General features: G+C 37.8%; 1 protein-coding gene across 1 annotated transcript in view; it reads right to left on the minus strand.

Moving 5' to 3' along the window:
• IGF2BP3 (insulin like growth factor 2 mRNA binding protein 3) overlaps positions 1 to 5602 on the minus strand; it is a 123274-nt gene that overhangs the window by 66071 nt on the left and 51601 nt on the right. The gene's annotated exons all lie outside the window — the stretch shown is intronic.

Genomic DNA, 5602 nt, shown 5'->3' on the forward strand with positions numbered 1-5602 from the left:
CCAAGAAAAATCAAAGTGTTGGGAAGAAAAACTTTCTCCTCTACCAACTTAAGCTCAGTGATTGGGTGCCTGTGAATTTAACTGACAACAGTTTAACAGGAGAAAATGCAAAATTTATTCATCTATGTATACAGGAGCATACAAAAGAAGTGGCTCTCTAAATAGCTAATGATGGGGATATATATATTTAACTTAAAGGGGGAGAAGGAGAAAGGAAAGCTTCATAATTAATCCAGTCTAACCACAAGAAAAACTTCAGACAAGTTCCAACTAGGGGACATTCTACAAAACACCTGTTAAATACTCCTCGAAACTGTCAAGGTCACCAAAAAAAAACAAAAAAACCAAACAAACAAAAAAAAACAACAAGAAGAGCCAAGAAACTATCATAAAAAGTATATAAGGTTTAAGAGGAAGAACAATTGAGAGATAAAAGTTTGTGATATTTGTTTATAAAGGAGTGAGTGGATTTCTCCATCTTTCTTCAAGTAAGTACAACTCCCCAGAGAGGGTATTTATGGTACCTCACTTCCAGAAGTCTCTGCCTTCAGTAGTCAGATAAGGAGAACTCTGAAGAGGCTTCTTTCTGCCTCTATTGAATCTCAAATGTCTTTAGTTTAAAATAATCTTTATACCAATCTGCAAGTCCAAGTGGGTCCCTACAAAAGCATACATCCATAGAGACCTGCACTTAAATTCATACCACCTCTTTTTGTGGTAATCAAAAACTGGAAACAACCCAAATGCACATCCACAGGTGAACAGACAAATTGTGGTATATCCGCACAATGGAATACTTACTCAGCTATAAAAAGAAGTAAGCTATTGATTCATACGACATGGGTAGATCTTAAAGTAATTCAGCTGACCAAGCCAGATCAAAAGAGTACACACTATGTGACTCCTTATATAAAACTCTACAAAATGCAAACTAATTTGCAGTGAAAGACAGCAAACCATTGCTTAAGGAGAAGGGCAAGAGAGACTATAAAGAGCATGAGGAAACTTCCAGACAGAAACGGTTATGCCCATTTTGTTTATTGTGGTGTAGGTTTCACAAGTATACATTTATGTCAAAACTTATTAACTGTACACTCTAAAGATGTATAAATTATTATGTCATTCATACCTCAAAAAAGCTATTAAAAAATAACAGATCTACTAATATGGCTAAAGTTGCTTTAAATCACTTTAAAATGAGAATTACTACCAATGTTTGATTTGAGAAAAGGCTATAAGGTTTAAGAGGGAAAAACAAAAACAGTACATTAAATTGTCTACAATAGGATCAGTGCTTTTTTTTTTAATTATAAGACTATAAAGATAAAAAAAAAGAATGAAACTGGATGATGAATCTTTAATCTCAAAACATTATAACTACTGTTTGCCCAATAAGAAGAGTATTATCAGACATATAGTTAGAGGAAAGGCGCCATGAACAGAACTGACATTCGAAAACAAAGGGCAATATGCATTTTAAAAGTTTCACTGTCGGTCAAAATACACCAATTGAAATGATAATGCTAGTTTTTGCAGATAAAATTAGCTGAGATTTTAAATTATTTTAACATGTGCTATGCTGGAGAGGATATGGATGAAAAATTAGTCTCATCTATTAATAGAAGTATAAAGAACAAAATTTCTAAAAAAAAAAAAAAAATTTAGAACAGAAAATGGCCTAAAATTCACACTCTGATCTAATTCAACTCATGTGTATCTCTACATAGGAATAAGAAAAGTACTCTACCAAAACTTTTTGTACTTTTCAAATTTTATCCAATGAATCTATAATACTTATGAGGGGGGGAGAGGCATTTAAGTCATTCCTTTTAACTTCAGTTTCAAGGTGAAAAAAAGGCAGTTCAAACCAAAATATCAACAGAATGAGAGTTGATCTGTGCCTTGACTGACCAGGACATGAAGAATACAGATGAAGTAACTGAGCCAGAGGCGAGTGAAGAGTACCATCGCATTGGACTACCCCACTATATCCCTATCAGGGACAGCTCGTTGAAAGATTCGGGCAGCAGGCAACCCCCTCCAGGACATCCCATTCTTGCAAATTAATGAAATCCCTCAAATGCCAGCTAGAGCTAACTACAGAAGCTATAAGCACACAATCATCTTTACCCCTTTCCCTCCCGCCTCATGGGCTGTGGATGCAGCACATGGATGCCAAAGCCACCATTACACAGAGCACAAGACTCTCATTTTTGGAAAGAAGCCTAAAAACCTCAGCTGTTTCTGTCACCTCGGGTTTATCTTTGCTTTTTCTTAATCTCAATTTTGTGGCTATTGACAGAAGAGAGATGTCACCCACATCTGGAGGGCGAGTCTCTCCATAACCCTTTTACTTTATTTAGGTGGGAGGGGGCAAGAACAGCTATGAAGGACTTCTAAACGCACTCAGACATTCTGACCTATCATTACTGGAAGCCCATTCTGATCCACTGTTAACTTCTTCAGAACTGAGCCCCAAACAAAACACATGACTGGTAATTGTGTTACAACGGCCAAGGTACTATAGACTCGAATATCACCAAAGCAAGGCAGAATACTGGAGAAATGTTTCATCCAAAAGATTACAAAAAAAAAAAAAAAAAAAAACCACACACCTTTCCTGTGGGTGAAAATAAAGAATAACAGACACTGACAGCTGTCTGTAGACAAGTCCAGTACCCACTGTGGTTGTAACATATAGAAGGTAGAACAATAAAATCAAGATGAGTAGGAACTTGAGACAAGAAGCAATGCTCCTGGTCTTGAATGTGAATGTTCATTAACCATCACTTCTGGCCCCTCCTCTCCAGTGCCTTTAGTTCAAGAAACAAGTACATTGCTAAGCATCTGAAAACAAGCTAAAACTTGAATAACCCAGTAAATCTCACTGACAGCCACTCTAGGACATTCATGACATAAAATACAGGAGTATATTTAGATTAAAATGCACAACACTGGTGTCATCTGCTACACATCCTAACCAGCTTGGCTAGCCCTTCGAAAATACAAAGACAAGGTATTCTGAGTTCGGAAATGATCTGGGGAGGAAAAAAGGATAAGATTGTTCTTCTCTACATTCACAGTTGCTGCTTGGTTGTAAATGGATGGCCAATACTGCCCACAGATGTGGCCAGAAAGAAAGCAGAACCAGAGGTCTCCTCCTCACTGACCTGTGAAGAATTCCCAATGCCTAAGCCTCAAATGAGAACGGCAACACTTTTAGTGAACTTGTCAGAATCCCAGAGCACGAAGGCTCAGCTAAGAAAACGCTGATTCAGTAAGTGGTGCTACCACAACTGGAAAACCATTTTGGAGGAAAAATCCAAGGACCATTAACTAGTTCACCCTATATAGATCAATAAACATACTCAACTAGTAATGATGGTTACTTCTGGATGATAGCATTATAGGTAGTTCTTGTTGAACACAAAACATTTCTAATTTAAAAAATTAAAATGAACATTCAATGGTCAATTTCTTAGGAGTTCATAATGAGAATAACCCAATACCTCAGTTCCTCAGTGGGCACTCAGCAAGTCTTGTCACCTTGCTTAGAGTTAACCCTCCTCTACTTCCATGATCATAGAGAGCTTGCTATCATCCAATTTTTTTTTTTTTTTTTGTCTTTTGCCCACAGGAGTGGCCTTCCAGAAGAGCCCCTTGCCCCACAGAAAGTCTGTGCCCATCACCTCTCCACTCATCGCCCTGACCAGTCCAGTCCTTCATGTTAGCGCCAGGCAACAGACTCTAAGTCAGACACTATACATACCTTTAAACATGTAAATCAATAATGCTTTAATATTCTTAATACCTAAAAGCTAGTTCAACTGCAATCAATGAAAGTCTCATGTCCATAATCTTTCCTTCAATGAATAAATGTCAGCAACTGTCAAAGAGAGGTAAAGTCCTACACTGTGATAGCATATAGAATACTATAGTCCAGCGGTTCCCAACCTTTGTGGCACCAGGAACCGGTGCTCCTATGAGAATCTAATGCCTGATGATCTGAGGTGGAGCTGAGGCGGTGATGCCAGCACTGGGGAGTGGCTGCAAATACAGATGAAGCTTCGCTCACTCAACTCCTGCTGTGCAGCCCAGTTCCTAACAGGCCACAGACTGGTAACAGTCTGTGGCTGGGGGGTTGAGGACCCTGGTTCTAGCTTATGAAGACAAATAATGCCCTTGTACATTCCAGCTGCAAACCATTGGCTAAGATTACCTGGAGCGCTGCTTATGAAGGATTCTGAGGCTTAATTCAAGCTCAGTGGGAAGAGCTCTGAGAGAGTCCCTCCTGCTGTGGAAGGAAGGAGACACAGGGACCCAAGTGCCATGGATTTCCCATCATTGATCTTTGATCAACAGACTGGATCCTTCAGAGTCCATAGTTATTGCAAGAGATACACTAATCCGTACACGCTTTCATGAGTTTTTGGTAAAGTAAACAAACAATGAATCTTACCCATGTGTATATCATAATCTTTTGGATCTATACATGGGTTGTTTGATTTTAAAAACTAATTATAGTTGAGAGTCTCATTTTCTAAAGGTAGGAAACCATCGATCACACACCAAGGTCTTTTAGCTACGGAAAAACCTGCACAACTAAAAAATAACTACTTCCCAAAAGGATAAAGCAACTTACAAAAGAAAATCAACACAAGATTTTTTGATTGTCCATAAGAGAAAAATAAAGCCAAGAGAAATTAAGGGTTAAAATAATTAGTATGGGTTAAAATAATGAAATCAGCAGTGAAGTTAAAACCCTAAAATACACTGTAAGGTAGAGGTGACCCTTAAACTCAGTAAGAAACACCAACCGGAACCCACTCAGGAGAAAGTAACTAAAGCTCTATTACATACTACAAAGCCTTGTCTCTAGTAGCAGAGGGAAGCATATGAGCAAAGGTCTTCTTATTAAACAAACAAACAGTAAGTCAGGATAAAATTCCTAGCATACAGAAACAAAACTGCGTCTGATGAAAGACTTGCCCATGTTTAGCTTAGCAAGAAGCTAACATGATTAGGTCATGTCTTTTATGGGAAAGAAATGCTGAAGATTATTTGAAATTGGAAGTATTTGTTCAGCTGGGCAACCTGAAGTAGTATTCAACAATACTAGAATATAGGAAGTGCACAGAACATGCTCAGAGTTGACGGGCATCAGATTTCCTGAGAAAGGAGAACATGGAGAGCTAATGATGGGTGTAAACTCAGGAGGGCTTAGCATTAATCCATCCTAATGAGGCCAGCATCTTGGGGCACAGCCTGCTCAAAAACACAGCTATCAGGAGCATTGCTCAGTGATGCTTCTGAGCTCTTTGTGACTCGTTTCTTCAACAGTAAGTTTTGAAGTTTTTCTTTAAAAAAGAAAAAATAATAAATTGAGCTTCCCTAAAAATAGAAAGTTGAATTTTAAGCTAAAATATTATTTAAAAATCTAACTAAAAACATCTGAACTACTTAAACATTAAAACAAGTAGCCAAAGCAAGATAAAATACCTGAAAGATATTTATCTTTCTAAAACACGTGTTCCCTGCTAGTGAAGGGACCAACATAGCTGTACCAAGATTTGTTTCCACCAAAAAAAAAAAAAAAAAAAAA

Source organism: Pteropus vampyrus, unplaced genomic scaffold (genome assembly GCF_000151845.1).
Source record: "Pteropus vampyrus isolate Shadow unplaced genomic scaffold, Pvam_2.0 Scaffold69, whole genome shotgun sequence".
Taxonomy (NCBI): Eukaryota; Metazoa; Chordata; class Mammalia; order Chiroptera; family Pteropodidae; genus Pteropus; species Pteropus vampyrus.